This window comes from Pan troglodytes, chromosome 4 (genome assembly GCF_028858775.2).
Source record: "Pan troglodytes isolate AG18354 chromosome 4, NHGRI_mPanTro3-v2.0_pri, whole genome shotgun sequence".
NCBI classification, from domain to species: domain Eukaryota; kingdom Metazoa; phylum Chordata; class Mammalia; order Primates; family Hominidae; genus Pan; species Pan troglodytes.
Genome location: NC_072402.2, coordinates 166255191 through 166270279, shown reverse-complemented (window position 1 = coordinate 166270279; position 15089 = coordinate 166255191). Strand labels below are relative to the sequence as shown.

The window sequence follows — 15089 nt, the reverse complement described above, 5'->3', positions numbered from 1 at the left end:
CTGTTTGCGGATAACATGATTGTGTATTTAGAAAACCCCATCGTCTCAGCCCAAAATCTCCTTAAGCTGATAAGCAACATCAGCAAAGTCTCAGGATACAAAATCAATGTGCAAAAATCACAAGCATTCCTATACACCAATAACAGGCAACCACAGAGCCAAATCATGACTGAACTCCCATTCACAATTGCTACAAAGAGAATAAAATACCTAGGAATCCAACTTACAAGGGATGTGAAGGACCTCTTCAAGGAGAACTACAAACCACTGCTCAACGAAACAAAAGAGGACACAAACAAATGGAAGAACATTCCATGCTCATGGATAGGAAGAATCAATATCGTGAAAATAGCCATACTGCCCAAGGTAATTTATAGATCCAGTGCCATCCCCATCAAGCTACCAATGACTTTCTTCACAAAACTGGAAAAAAACTACTTTAAAGTTCACATGGAAACAAAAAAGAGCCTGCATTGCCAAGACAATCCTAAGCAAAAAGAACAAAGCTGGAGGCATCACACTACCTGACTTCAAACTATGCTACAAGGCTACAGTAACGAAAACAGCAAGGTACTGGTACCAAAACAGAGATATAGACCAATGGAACAGAACAGAGGCCTCAGAAATAACACCATACATCTACAACCATGTGATCTTTGACAAACCTAACAAAAACAAGAAATGGGGAAAGGATTCCCTATTTAATAAATGGTGCAGGGAAAACTGGCTAGCCATATGTAGAAAGCTGAAACTGGATCCCTTCCTTACACCTTATACAAAAATTAATTCAAGATGGATTAAAGACTTAAATATTAGACCTAAAACCATAAACACCCTAGAAGAAAACTAGGCAATACCATTCAGGATATAGGCATGGGCAAGGACTTCATGACTAAAATACCAAAAGCAATGGCAACAAAAGCCAGAATAGACAAATGGGTTCTAACTAAACTAAAGAGCTTCTGCACAGTAAAAGAAACTACCATCAGAGTGAACAGGCAACCTACAGAATGGGAGAAAATTTTTGCAATCTACCCCTCTGACAAAGGGCTGATATCCAGAATCTACAAAGAACTTAAACAAATTTACAAGAAAAAATCAAACAACCGCATCAAAAAGTGGGAAAAGGATATGAACAGATGCTTCTCAAAAGACATTTACGCAGCCAACAGACACATGAAAAAATGCTTATCATCACTGGCCATCAGAGAAATGCAAATCAAAACCACAATGAGATACCATCTCACACCAGTTAGAATGGCGATCACTAAAAGGTCAGGAAACAACAGGTGCTGGAGAGGATGTGGAGAAATAGGGACACTTTTATACTGTTGGTGGGACTATAAACTAGTTCAACCATTATGGAAGACAGTGTGGCGATTCCTCAAGGATCTAGAACTAGAAATACCATTTGACCCAGCCATCCCATTACTGGGTATATACCCAAAGGATTATAAATCATGCTGCTATAAAGACACATGCACACATATGTTTATTGCAGCACTATTCACAATAGCAAAGACTTGGAACCAACCCAAATGTCCATCAATGATAGACTGGATTAAGAAAATGTGGCACACATACACCATGGAATACTATACAGCCATAAAAAAGGATGAGTTCATGTCCTTTGTAGGGACATGGATGAAGCTGGAAACCATCATTCTGAGCAAACTATCGCAAGGACAGAAAACCAAACACCGCATGTTCTCACTCATAGGTGGGAACTCAACAATGAGAACACTTGGACACAGGGTGGGGAACATCACACACAGGGGCCTGTCATGGGGTAGGGGGAGGGGGGAGGGATAGCATTAGGAGATATACCTAATGTAAATGACGTGTTAATGGGTGCAGCACACCAACATAGCACACGTACACATATGTAACAAACCTGCACGTTGTGCACATGTACCCTAGAACTTAAAGTATAATAAAAATATATACATTCTAAATGTATCTCAAATCATAAAGAATCTATTAGCAGGAATAAAAACATCCTGTGTGACAAGAAAACAAATCAGAAAATGCATGCAAATCCCTTAGCTCAGTGCCTGGTACATAGTAAGTGCTCAACAAATAGCTGTCTTCATTGTTACTTGGTCATTGATATTGGTTGAGCTGGTGTTGACTGGCATGGCCTCAAATAATGAATAGGACTTCTAGGTAAGAGTACTAAGAATTCTATTAAGCATGCTGGGCAAGTGCCAGTTTGCCTTGTGCAACAGGCTCTGTGGCTGGATAACTCTGGAAGCAGAAATTCCAAACAGAGTCTAGCTATTTGTTTGGTTCCAGATAGAAATCACTCCAGTTCAGCTGCTATTGGAAACTTACTCATCTGCTAACCTTGAGGATCAGTGGCTGTGAAGGTAAACAGGAAAAAAGTAAACAAGGTAAAAGAGACAGACTTCTGTATCATGAGCGAGATCAGCCTTGCTCACAAAGGCTCAACTTCTCTAGAATGGACAGAGAATCTAGCTTGAGTTTATATTAGCTAGTCATTTTTGCCAGTTAAATGTTAATTAAAAATTGACTTGCACAAAAACTGAAAGTTTGTGCTGAAGAACATCCATAGCAAAAGGTGGTGAGGCTCCTGCCACAAGGAAGCTTGTTATCTAGTAAATGCTATGAATTCACTCATTCTTACATTTATTCTCTCATTCCACCACCAGAATGCCTTCCCTTAGCTGGTTTCTTTGCCTCCTGTCCCGCCTAAGCTGTTATCTTTACCACAGCCAGAGTAAACTTTCCAAAATACAGTTCTAATCCTGACATTCCCCTGCTTTTAAATCTTTGGTGGGTCCCTTTTCCTTGAACAAAGTCCAAACTCTAACATGGTTCACAAGAAACTTTATGATCGGGCTTGAAACCTCCCAGTGGCTTTGAATTGCTTTTGAAATAGAATCCACACTCTTCCTTGTGTCCCACTAGGGAACTCAGGCAGCTTAAGGAACTTGCTTAAGTGGTAGAGCCCACTCTGACTGATTCCAAAGCCCATGCTCCAAACCAGAGCTGCTCAAAGCAGCTTTACAGTGAACTATTTGTTAATGGTCCAAGCCTAGGACAGCCTGGGTCAAAATGTAAATCAATGCAATGCTACCTTCATGGAGAAAGTCTCACTGTGAAGAAAATACCAGCTGAACTACAAACAGTATGATTAGTGATGCAGTTGACTTACCTCCTGCTCCATATCTTGTTGGAAGCCAAAAGCAGTTTGGGGATCAGCAGCCATCTGTGTACCACACTTTGAATAGCATTGCTCTAACCTGACCCCCACGCTGTACAGTAAGTCCTCACTTAACATTGTCAATAAAATCTTGGAAACGCGACTTCAAGCAAAACGATGTATAAGGAAACCAATTTGGCCATAGGCTAATTGATACTAACAAGAGTTAAATTCCTATGGCATAGTTCTGGTAACAGAATCATCACTAAACTTCTACATAAAGACTGAAAACACTTCTAAAAGTTAAACATTGAAACGAATGTGAGCTATACAGTCATTTAGGAAAGATTAATAAAAAGAGATAAGAGAATTATTTACCCAATTAATCCAGTTCAAGGTCCTGGGTGGCTGGGGCCTATCCTGGCAGCTCAGGGCACAAGGCAGGCACTAGCCCTGGACAGGACGTTATCCCATTGCAGAGCGCACTCACGCACACACCCACATTCACTCACACTGGGACCTTTCAGACACACCAATTAACCTCAGGTGTGCATCTTTGGGATCGTATCCTAGTGAGAGGAAAACAGAGTACCTGGAGAAAATCCATGCAGACGTGAGGAGAATGTGCAGACTCCACACAGACAGTGGCCCCAGCTGGGAAGAGATTTTTTTTTCTCATCAACATTATAATGAAACGGCGTTGAAGGAAATGATGTTATTTGAAGACGTGCTGTTTTCTTACTCTTCTTATTCCTTAGCTGAGGTCTTCATATGAGGCACCTGATTTACTCCTGGCCCCTTCTTTCCTGCCTTCTGTGGACTTCTGCACAGGAACTGTCAGATAATCTGTATCATAGATGAAGAAGGGGTTTTAAAAAGTATATCCTACTTTTCAAAGCCAGCAAGAAAACCTTTTTTGGAATTATCCTCAGTTTGGGAATTTTCACAAGGCTCTAAGTTCCAGAAAGCTATTCTTGCTGGCTAGTTGGCTAAGCTTTCAGTAAAAGCCCTGATTTCCACAGCAGAACTGTGCAAACTATTCTTATATGCACTGGCCTCACAGCTAAGGCAGTGGCAGCCTCAAAAATCCTGAGATGCGGAATTCTATGATCCTGTCCTTATGTGCTCTTAGTCCTTCCTTACACTGCTGAGGAGCTCCCTAATCAGTCTTCCTCCATTCTCCATCACCATGGGCTTTCTACCAGCTTTTTCACTTCTAGCCTTACTGAATAGCCCCACCACACACACACACACACACACACACGCACACACACACACACACACACGCACACACACACCATGCTAAGATCTTTAGTGGTAGCAGCCGTTAGGAAAGGTTTGCTCATTCATTCTTTTGTTTATTCAAATATTCGGTCGGAACTGTCTCTGTACCAGGAACTGTGTTAAAAGTTAGGAACACAATGGTAAACAATAAAAAAGACAGCCGCGCCCTCTGGGAGCTTTCTGAGCTGAGTGAGGATGTCAGACTAAATGACATCGTGATGAATGATATAAATAAAAGTATTAAAGTTCTATGAGGGCCGGGCACAGTGGCTCACACCTGTAATCCCAGCACTTTGGGAGGCTGAGGCGGGCAAATCAATTGAGGCCAGGAGTTTGAGACCAGCCTGGCCAAGATGGTGAAACCCTGTCTCTATTAAAAATTACAAAATTAGCTGGGTGTGGTGGTGCATGCCTGTAATCCCAGATATTCAGGAGGCTGAGGCACAAGAATCACTTGAACCCAGGAAGCGGAAGTTGCAGTGAGCTGAGATAGCACCACAGCTTGGGTGACAGAGCAAGACTGTCTCAAAAATAAATAAATAAATAAATAAATAACTTATCTGAGAAAGTAAAGCAGGCACCTATCTTAGAAAGTAAACTAATCTGTTTGCAGGCAGAAGTGATACTTACATTGAGACTTACATGTCATCATGAATTTTTGTCTAATAGTCAACATCAAGCCAACTCTTTTGTTCCCAATGCCAAGTACTGAGTTAAACACTTTAGATGCATGAAGTGATTTCATCTTCACAAAGGCTCAATGGCAAGGGAGCCATTTTTATCCCCATTTTATAGATGAGAAAACTGAGAAGCAAAATTACCACTCTAAAGTTGCACAACCAATCAGGGATTGGGACCTAATTCTGCCTGATTACAATGCCTAGTTTTTAACCACTCTACTCTAACCTGATGAAAGCCTTGATAAATACACTATTAGGCATCGCAGGTCCAGGAAGAGGGCCACCTGTAATTAGAGCTGCCCCTGATTAAACATCGTGTGAGGAAGTACATGATGGCTCCTAGGCCACACTGTCTAGTCCCACCCTTCTAAAATACCGTGATTCATTCCTACAAGAGGTGCTAGACTGCTTTTGATGTCATTAATTATGTTTCTAGAAGTTTCTACAAGAATAAGACTTTCCAGGTTGCATCTGAAGGACCTGGGCCAACACCCATCCAATTTAATTATTTGTAAGTCCCCATATGGGGGCAGATCCCCTGCTAGGCTTGGGGACACTGAACAGAATAAGTCACAATGCTAGCCTTCAAACAGCTCATCTGGCAGTGAAAGAGACAGGCAAGTAAACGGATCACTGTATTATTTTGCAGTGAGTGAGAAAACTAGAAGCACATGCAGGGACCAGAAGTAGCATAGAAGAGAGGAAGCTTTTCTGGAGGAGGGGATTTCTAGGTTGGGTTTTAAAGTAGAAATACGTGTTCAATGAAACTCAAAAAGAGAGTCTTCCACTTGTGAAAGGAGTGAGGACATCAGGCAGCAGCAAGCATTTAGTTTGCTAGAAGCTGCTTTTGTCTGATTGGAACATATAATGAAGGGTGAGTAGAGGCATGAGATGCAGCTAAAGAGATACACAGAGGCCAATCATGACTGGTCTTATACCCTAGGCTCAGGAGCTGGGATTTTTATCTTGAAGACAACATGTCAGGAAGAGACAAGGTCCTAAGCCCTGAAAATGATACATTCTGGTTTGCTATTGAGAAAACTCTCTCTGGCATGGGTAAAGAGGGTGGGTCAGATAAAGCCAGGCAAGAGGCAAGAAGGGTCTTTTTTTTTATTTTTTAGAGACAGAGTCTTGCTATGTTGCCCCATCTGGTCTCGAACTCCTGGCCTCAACTGATCTTCCTGCCTCAGCTGCCTCAGCCTCTTGAGTCATTGGGATTACAGGCATGAGCCATCACACCTGCCAGGAAGGGTCTTGTTTGTTTGTTTGTTTGTTTGTTTGAGATGGAGTCTGGATCTGTCGCCCAGGCTTGAGTGCAGTGGCGCAATCTCAGCTCACTGCGGCCTCTGCCTCCTGGGTTCAAGCGATTCTCCTGCCTCAGCCACCTGAGTAGCTGGAATTACAGGTGTGTGCCACCATGCCTGGCTAATTTTTGTATTTTTAGTAGAGACAGGGTTTCACCATGTAGGCCAGGCTGGTCTCGAACTCCTGACCTCAAATGATCCACCAGCCTCGGCCTCCCAAAGTGCTGGATTATAGGTATGAGCCACCATGCCCACCAGAAAGGGTCTTTAAGAGTATAAATGAGAGACACAGAGGCTGGTGCTCAGTTGAGAGCAGTGAGGTTGGACGGAAAGGAAGAGACAGGAAGGTAACAGCAGGAAGACTCGGTGACTGGTTGGATGTGCACTGTGAGGGGGCAGGAGGAGTCCAGAATGACTCCTAACTTTCTGTGCTGGGCAAGTGGGTGGCGGATGGAACCACCAGCTGAAACAGGGCCTTTAGGGAAATGAAGAGGGAGTGGGAGAATGATGAAACTGGACTTTTGAGGTGGAGGTGCCAGGAGGCAGGGATCGGCAGGCAGAGGAGAACTCCAGGAAGAGGCTCTTCCCTGCTCCCTAGGAAATGCCTGGTAGGATGCATTCCTGGGCAGAGCAGAAGTCTGTGACACCCACACTGGGGGCCTCTGAGATGAAAATCACCAACTGCTGAAACCAGCTGACTCCTATGGCAAGACATGCCTAGCATCCCCAACCTGAGGTGAGGAGTGGCTGGGAGAATCAACCACTTATTTACTCTCCAGGCTTCCCTTCTTAGTAAATGACACAACTACCTGTCTCCTCTGAAGTGCAAGCCCAAACCCTAAAACCTACTACCCTTCCTGCCTCCTTTTCCCCATACCCGTGCATCTAATCTAATTAATCTTCAACAATCACTCCATCTCAAACAGTCCCGATCATTCTTGGTTCCCTTATCTTGCCGTATCATCTTCATAGCATTTATATGATCTAAAATGATATTATACTGCTGCCTACTGGTTTACTACCTTTGTTGTCTCTGGAGCGTAGGCTCCAGGAGGGCAGGGGCCTTATCCCATTCATCTCCATATCCCTAATCCCTAGAACAGTGCCTGGTGCATTGTCAGAGCTCAATAAACGTGAATTAAATGAAGTTCATTTTTTTGTAAACTTCTTCAAACCTTTTTCAGCTTTACTAATATTCACCCTTCACTAATACCTGACAGAAATTCTTAATTTTTTCTTTTTCTCTTTTTTTTTTTTTTTTTTTTTTTTTTAGAAATGGCATCTCACTATGTTGTCCAGGCTGGACTCAAACCCCTGGGCTCAAATGATCCTCCTGCCTTGACCTTCTGAGTAGCTGGGACTACAGGCACATGCCACCACACCCAACTATTAAATGAAATTCTTGATCCAACACTTCTCCCCGTCTCTGCTGCTCCCATAATGATTCAAGTCCCTGTACAATGCCTGGAGTGCTCCGGGAACCCCTCAGACTTGGTGACTGACTCTGTGTGGGTTGAGAAGGATGGGAGTCTCTTAGTCTTTTCATTTCCAAGTTGTAACTCCTCTCCCATCCAGTCATTCTCCACAAAGCAGCCAAAATAATCCTCTAAATTCATGGACAAGTCACTCCCTACTTAAAATTTTCAGGTGGCCCTCAAGGGCCCGCAAGCTCAACTCTTTGATTAATCTCCTATCACTTTACACCTCATTCTCTACTCCTCACACATTGCTGCTTCTGTTCCTCAAAAAAAAATCTACCTTCAGGACCAGTCACACCTCTATCGGGCATACTCTTTCCCAGCAATCTGAATGGGTCCCAGCTTAAATGCCACTTTCTGAGATTATCCTCCTTGGCCCATCCAATCTAGAATAAAGCCTGAACCCCCAACCAATCTTCCACAGCCCCAGCCACTCTTTAGCACATCAACCTATTTCCTTCACATCACTTATTATAGCCTATTCTTGTTTATTGATTTGTTAACTTAATTATTGTTTCTCTCTTTTTCACCTCTCTCCACCCCCAGCAAGTACTCCAGTGCCTGGAAGATAGTTCAAGCTTAATTAGTATTTTTGAATTAAATTGTGCTTCCACTGTCATGACAGTGATGATGACGATGCTGCTGATGATGATGATAATGATGATGACAAGGATGATGACTGAGGATGCTAATATTTATGATGTTCTCCCCTAGCTTATTTGAGTTTGTGGATCCAATGACTGACTGAAGTATGTTCTTGACCATTTAATTAGAGACAGAATCCACTGTTAAAAGCTTCATCTGGGCTTTGAAGGGTGTGTAGGGTGTGAGTGTATGTGTGTGTGTGTGCATGTGTGCGTGTGTGCGCATGTGTGTGTGTGTGTTTATTCATACCAGGAGACCTATAGTCATCATTAGGTACAACTCACCACTTGTCTCTGTGGATACCCGCTCAGTAAAGGCAAAATGAAGACGTGTCAGGTATCTATCATTTCGCATGATGGGCTGGATTTATTGTGTTTCATAGACAATAAATATTGAGACAAGAAGACAGTCTCTTGGCCCCTTTAGATGCTTTTCCCAGCTCCTGCATTCACTCTGCCAGGAATGGGTTTTGAGGACATGCTAGAAAAGAGAGAAAATGCAATTAACCAGATGGTGCTAGGAGGAGGGACTGGGGCTGAAAGCCAACGCAGGCTGCAGAAGGAAGAGTGGCCACAAACTAAAACAGGATGACCTGTCAGTTTCAATCACACTGGTGAAAACTTTAGGAAACACATGGCTGAACACATTTCACATTGGTCCTGAAAAGGGAACAGGTTCTTAGTGAACTGAACACATTTCACATTGGTCCTGAAAAGGGAACAGGTTCTTAGTGAAATTCAAAAAGTAGAGATGAAAGAAATCTCTGGGCTGGGCACCATGGCTCATGCCAGGGTGAGCAAAACTCTGTCTCAAAAAAATAAAAATAAAAAAACCAGGCACAGTGGCTCATGCCTGTAATCCCAGCACTTTGGAAAGCCAAGGCAGGCGGATCACCTGAGGTTAGGAGTTTGAGACCAGCCTGGCCAGCAAGGTGAAACCCCGTCGCTACTAAAAATACAAAAATTAGGGAGGCGTGGTGGCAGGCAACTGCAGTCCCAACTATGCAGGAGGCTGCAGCAGGAGAATCGCTTGAACCTGGGAGGCAGATGTTAGGCCGGGCACAGTGGCTTACACCAGTAATCCCAGTAATCCCAGCACTTTGGGAGGCTGAGGCGGGCGGATCACAAGGTCAGGAGATCGAGACCAGCCTGGCTAACACGGTGAAACCCCACCTCTACTAAGAATACAAAAAATTAGCCAGGCATGGTGGTGGGCGCCTGTAGTCCCAGCTACTGGGGAGGCTGAGGTAGGAGAATGGCGTGAACCCGAGAGGCGGAGCTTGCAGTGAGCACAGATCATGCCACTGCACTCCAGCCTGGGCGACACAGCGAGACTCCGTCTCAAAAAAAGAAAAAAAAAATCTCCAACAGTCATCTCATTTTGCAGATGGGTAATTTGAAGCCCAGAGAGAAAAAGGACTTTCCCAGGGCCACACAGCAATTGTATGGCTGATCTGAGACAGGAATTCTCACTATTCAAAGTTCAGTGATTTTCTGGCATAACAGACCGAAGAGTAGTCTCATCTTTGAACAAACAGCAAATAGATGGTTAACTCTAGTAATATCACAGGTGTATAGCCTAACTTTTAAGCTAAGTCATCCATGTGTACACTCATCTCTATGGCCACAGAAACTAGCAAGAGCCTGTGCCCAAAACTTACCCAAATATTTGTGGCTTCTAATTTCTAGCTCTTCTTCCTTTCAGACCATGGCCAGACTATCACAAGACATACGTATCAATTCCCCTTTGACTTCCAAGCTGATACTGTCAAAGAGAACCAGAAACAACCAAAAGATATATGTTGTCAGAGAACTTGGTGTGCCCATAAGATTTATAAAAGCAGCAGGTAAATCATATTAGATAGTGAGTATTCTTTGAAGCCATGTCAGATCAGAAATCATGACTCTCATCCAATAAAACTGTGGAAAACAGGACCATTCTAGAATATCTAAGGTTCTGTGTGGGATAGAGTAATAACAGGAAATAAAAGAGGAAGTGCAGGTTAAGTCTACCATTCAGGATTCTAACTTGCCAAGTCATATACCTGGTAGCTCAGAAAGATGTTTCTATAAAAAACAAAACAAAACAAAACAAATAAAGGCCAGGCAAGGTGGCTCATGCCTGTAACCCCAACACTTTGGGAGGTCAAGGTGGGAGGATGGCTTGAAGCCAAGAGTTTGAGACCAGCCTGGGCAACAAAGTGAGAACCCATCTCTACAAAAAATTAAAAAATAAAAAAATTAGCCGGGTGTTTTGGTGCATGCCTATGGTCTCAGCTACTCGGGAGGCTGAGGCAGGAGGATCCCTTGAGCCCAGGAGTTGGAGACTGCAGTGAGCAATGATCATGCCACTACACTTCAGTTTGGGTGACAGAGTGAGATCTCGCCACTACACTTCAGCTCAGGTGACAGAGTGAGACCTCGTCCCTAAAAAAAAATTTCTAAACAACAAACATAAAATCTGGAATCAAAATAGTAAATCAAACATAAAATCTAGAATCAAAATCTGGTCTGATTGGTGCCATGTGGTTCCTTATCTTTTACCTAATTAGACCTATGGTCTAATCCCAAATAATCACCTTAGGCAAAATGTCTAAATACAAAAGCTTTCTTCCTTTACTTTACAATAAGAATAACAATCCAAGGCCACGGCAGGTGGATCACTTGAGGTCAGGAGTTCGAGACCAGCCTGGTCAACATGGCAAAACCCCATCTCTGCTAAAAATACAAAAATTAGCCAGGCATGGTGGCACACGCTGGTAATCCCAGCTACTTGGGAGGCTGAGGCAGGAGAATCACTTGAACCCAGGAGGCAGAGGTTGCAGTGAGCCAGGATCACACCACTGTACTCCAGCCTGGGGTACAGAGTGAGACTCCATCTCAAAAAAAAAAAAAAAGAATAACAATCCAAATAATAAACATAATCATTACTTACTGATCACTACATATATGCCAGATAATATGTTACATACATCATCGTCCATTTTCTGTTGCTTTTTTTTTTTTTTGAGATAGAGTCTTGCTCTATTGCTCAGGCTGGAGTGCAGTGGTGCGATCTCAGCTCACTGCAAGCTCCGCCTCCCAGGTTCACGCCATTCTCCTGCCTCAGCCTCCCGAGTAGCGAGACTACTGGTGCCCGCCACCACGCCCAGCTAATTTTTTTTGTATTTTTAGTAGAGACGAGGTTTCACCATGTTAGTTAGGATGGTCTCGATCTCCTGACCTCGTGATCCCCCCACCGCGGCCTCCCAAAGTGCTGGGATTACAGGCGTGCGCCACTACACCCAGCCTTTTCTGCTGCTTTTATCAGAACACTTGAAACTGGGTATGCTATGTTGCTGGGGCTGGTCTGAAACTTCTGGGTTCCCAAAGTGATGAGATTACAGGCATGAGCCATCATGCCTGGTCTCACCATGTTGCCCAGGCTGGTCTCAAACTCCTGGGCTCAAGCAATCCACCTGTCTTTGACTCTTATGGTGCTAGGATTACAGGTATGAGCCACTGCACCTGGCCTCCGCCTCTTTTAATAAAGCCTCTTTTAATAAAGTGATTCTCCTGCCTCAGCCTCCCAAGTAGCTGGGATTACCAGCGTGTGCCACCATGCCTGGCTAATTTTTGTATTTTTAGCAGAGATGGGGTTTTGCCATGTTTACCAGGCTGGTCTCGAACTCCTGACCTCAAGTGATCCACCTGCCGTGGCCTTGGATTGTTATTCTTATTGTAAAGTAAAGGAAGAAAGCTTTTGTATTTAGACATTTTGCCTAAGGTCATTATTTGGGATTAGACCATCGGTCTAATTAGGTAAAAGATAAGGAACCACATGGCACCAATCAGACCAGATTTTGATTCTAGATTTTACGTTTGATTTACTATTACTCTTTTAATAAAGCCTCTTTTAATAAATCCATTAACTCCTTAAACCATCAATCCATGAATGAATTAATACACTCATGAGGGGAGAGTCCTCACGATCCAATCACCTCTTAAAAGCCCCACCTCTCAATACTGAATTCAGACCATGTTCGAATACAAACATTCAGACCGCCATGTTACCTTATTCGCATTTTTCACTTAATCCCCATCTCAAACCCGTGAAATGTAGGCATTATTATTTCCAACAAGAATCAGAGAGACGGCCAGGTACAGTGGCTCATACCTGTAATCCCAATACTTTGGGAGGCTGAGGCAGAGGATTGCTTGAAGCCAGCCAGCAGGTCAAGACCAACCTGGGCAGCAAAGTGAGACCCCATCTCTACAGAAAATAAAAAACTTAGCTGGACATGGTAACACATGCCTACAGTCCCAGCTACTCAGGAGGCTGAGACTACAATGTAGCCACCGCCCCACCCACAGATTGCTCTTTGAGGTTACGGTGAGCTTTGCTCATGCCACTGCACTCCAACCTGGGAAACACAGTGAGACCGCATCTTAAAAAAAAATTTTTTTTTAAAGAATTAGAGAGATGAAGTAATTTGCCCATGTTTGTTAACAAGTGATAGAACCAATATTTGAATTTGTGTGAATTCTTCTTTAACTTTTAACATTTTTATTTTATTTTGGAGATGGGTCTCACTATGTCACCTAGCCTGGAGTACAGTTGTTACCAGAAAGGGATCCCGATCCAGATCCCAAGAGAAGGGTCTTGGATCTCTTCCAAGAAAGAATCTGGGGAGAATCCAGAATGTAAAATGAAAGCAAGTTTATTAAGAAAGTAAAGGAATAAAAGAATGGCTACTCCATAGGCAGAGCAGCAGCATGGGCTGCTCAGCTGCTTATACTTATTATTACTTCTTGATGATATGCTAAACAAGGGGTGGATTATTCACGAGTTTTCCAGGAAAGGGGTGGACAATTCCCAGAACTGAGGGTTCCTCCCCTTTTTAGACCATATAGGATAACTTCCTGATGTTGCCATGGCTTTTGTAAACTGTCATGGCACTGGCGGGAGTGTCTTTTAGCATGCTAATGCATTATAATCAGCATATAATGAGCAGTGAAGATGACCAGAGGTTCCTTTCATTGCTATCTTGATTTTGGTGGGATTTGGCCAGCTTCTTTACTGCATGCTGTTTTATCAGCAAGGTCTTTGTGACCTGTATCTTGTGCCAACCTCCTATCTCATCCTGCAACTAAGAATGCCTTAAACTCCTGGGAATGCAGCCCAGTAGATCTCCGCCTTATTTCATCCAATCCCTATTCAAGATGGAGTCGCTCTGGTAAATGCCTCTGACACAGTTGCTATTCACAAACTCTATCACATACAGCCTCAAATTCCTGGGCCTCCCACCTTAGTCTCCCAAATAGCTGGGACTGCAGACACACACCACTGCGCCCAGCAAGTTTTTTTAGTTTTTAATCATTGTATTTCAAAAAGTAGTTGGGAGGATTACATTTAAATTTTAAAAGTAAGGCACTTTGCAAAGTGTCAGCCCTTGGTATGTACTCAATAACTGGTAGCTTGTGTCCTCTCCTGTCCTTCTTCACATCCCTTGGCTTATCATCTGCAAGAAGGGGCAGTAAGGCTCTTTGGCAAGCGGGTTTCTTTGACTGGAATGCCCAATCCTCTACTGCCAACCCTCTATCCATCTATTGTAAAAACTACAGAATTCCTGGCCATCTAACTGGGCAACAAAAGTGAAGGCCAAGAGAAGATACCCAATGCCATCTTCTCCCATTCCAGCTGGAGGACTAAGACTCTAGGAGGCAAGGGGAAAGGGTGTCCTGGCTTTACTGTGAGAACTGGAGCAACTAAATTTTCTTCTCTGGGAGTCAGTTTTCCCTTTAGAAGGAGAGAGCTGGGCTGGAGGGCCCCAGGGGAATATGGATCGGTGGCAAAAAGAATGCTCAGCAAGCAATTTAACTCCTCAGACCGTGCCCCATCTTCAAAATGAGTGACAATAAAATGAATAATTGCACGTGGTCCACAAGGCCCCTGAATTTAAGTAAATCACACAAAGTGCTTAGCAGAGTCCCATGAACATAACGCGTTCCATAGATGTTACCTCTATTCCTGCTATTGTCATCATTCCGACCCTAACATTCAAGGTGTCTCTATTAAGCAAAAGGATTCCTTCGAGAATGATTTTAATCCGCCAATGTACTCAAGGGTCTATCTAAAGCACAGCTCTAGAGCCCTGATTGTAGCGCTTTCCATGGCCTGACGACCAGCTTTCCTGTCTCAAGGGGAAATCTGAGAATGGTCGAACAGCCATGACAGTCCTCTCGAAGAGTTCATTCCCCCTTTTCTCCGCGACCTGCTGAGGTCTGAGCCCGACTTCCCCAGCACGCCCATCTCAGTCACCATTGGTCGCCTCCTCGCTGGCGTGACTAAGACCCAGCCCTCTTCTCGCTGGGACCACTCTGAGGCGATCTGCGGAAGCTGAGGGGCCTCGGAGGAGGGGCCGCGATGCATCTCGGGCTTTGTAGTCCACCTGCACAACTACAGCCAGAGAGCGGGGCCTCACGACCCGGAGAACTACAATCCCCAGCAGCCGGGCGGAAGCGGAGCGAGGGGGGGGCTCGCGTCACGTGGG

The 15089-nt window shown here is 43.9% G+C and overlaps 1 long non-coding RNA gene across 1 annotated transcript; it reads right to left on the bottom strand.

The window, feature by feature from the left end:
• Positions 1 to 1751: 1751 nt before the first annotated feature.
• Positions 1752 to 14959, bottom strand: LOC134810127 (uncharacterized). The gene is made up of 4 exons (XR_010157402.1): positions 14559 to 14959; positions 10218 to 10321; positions 8842 to 9037; positions 1752 to 4012 (listed from the first exon to the last, which is right to left on the bottom strand). It is a non-coding gene; the product is annotated as an uncharacterized LOC134810127 (long non-coding RNA).
• Between the last annotated feature and the right edge of the window lie 130 nt (positions 14960 to 15089).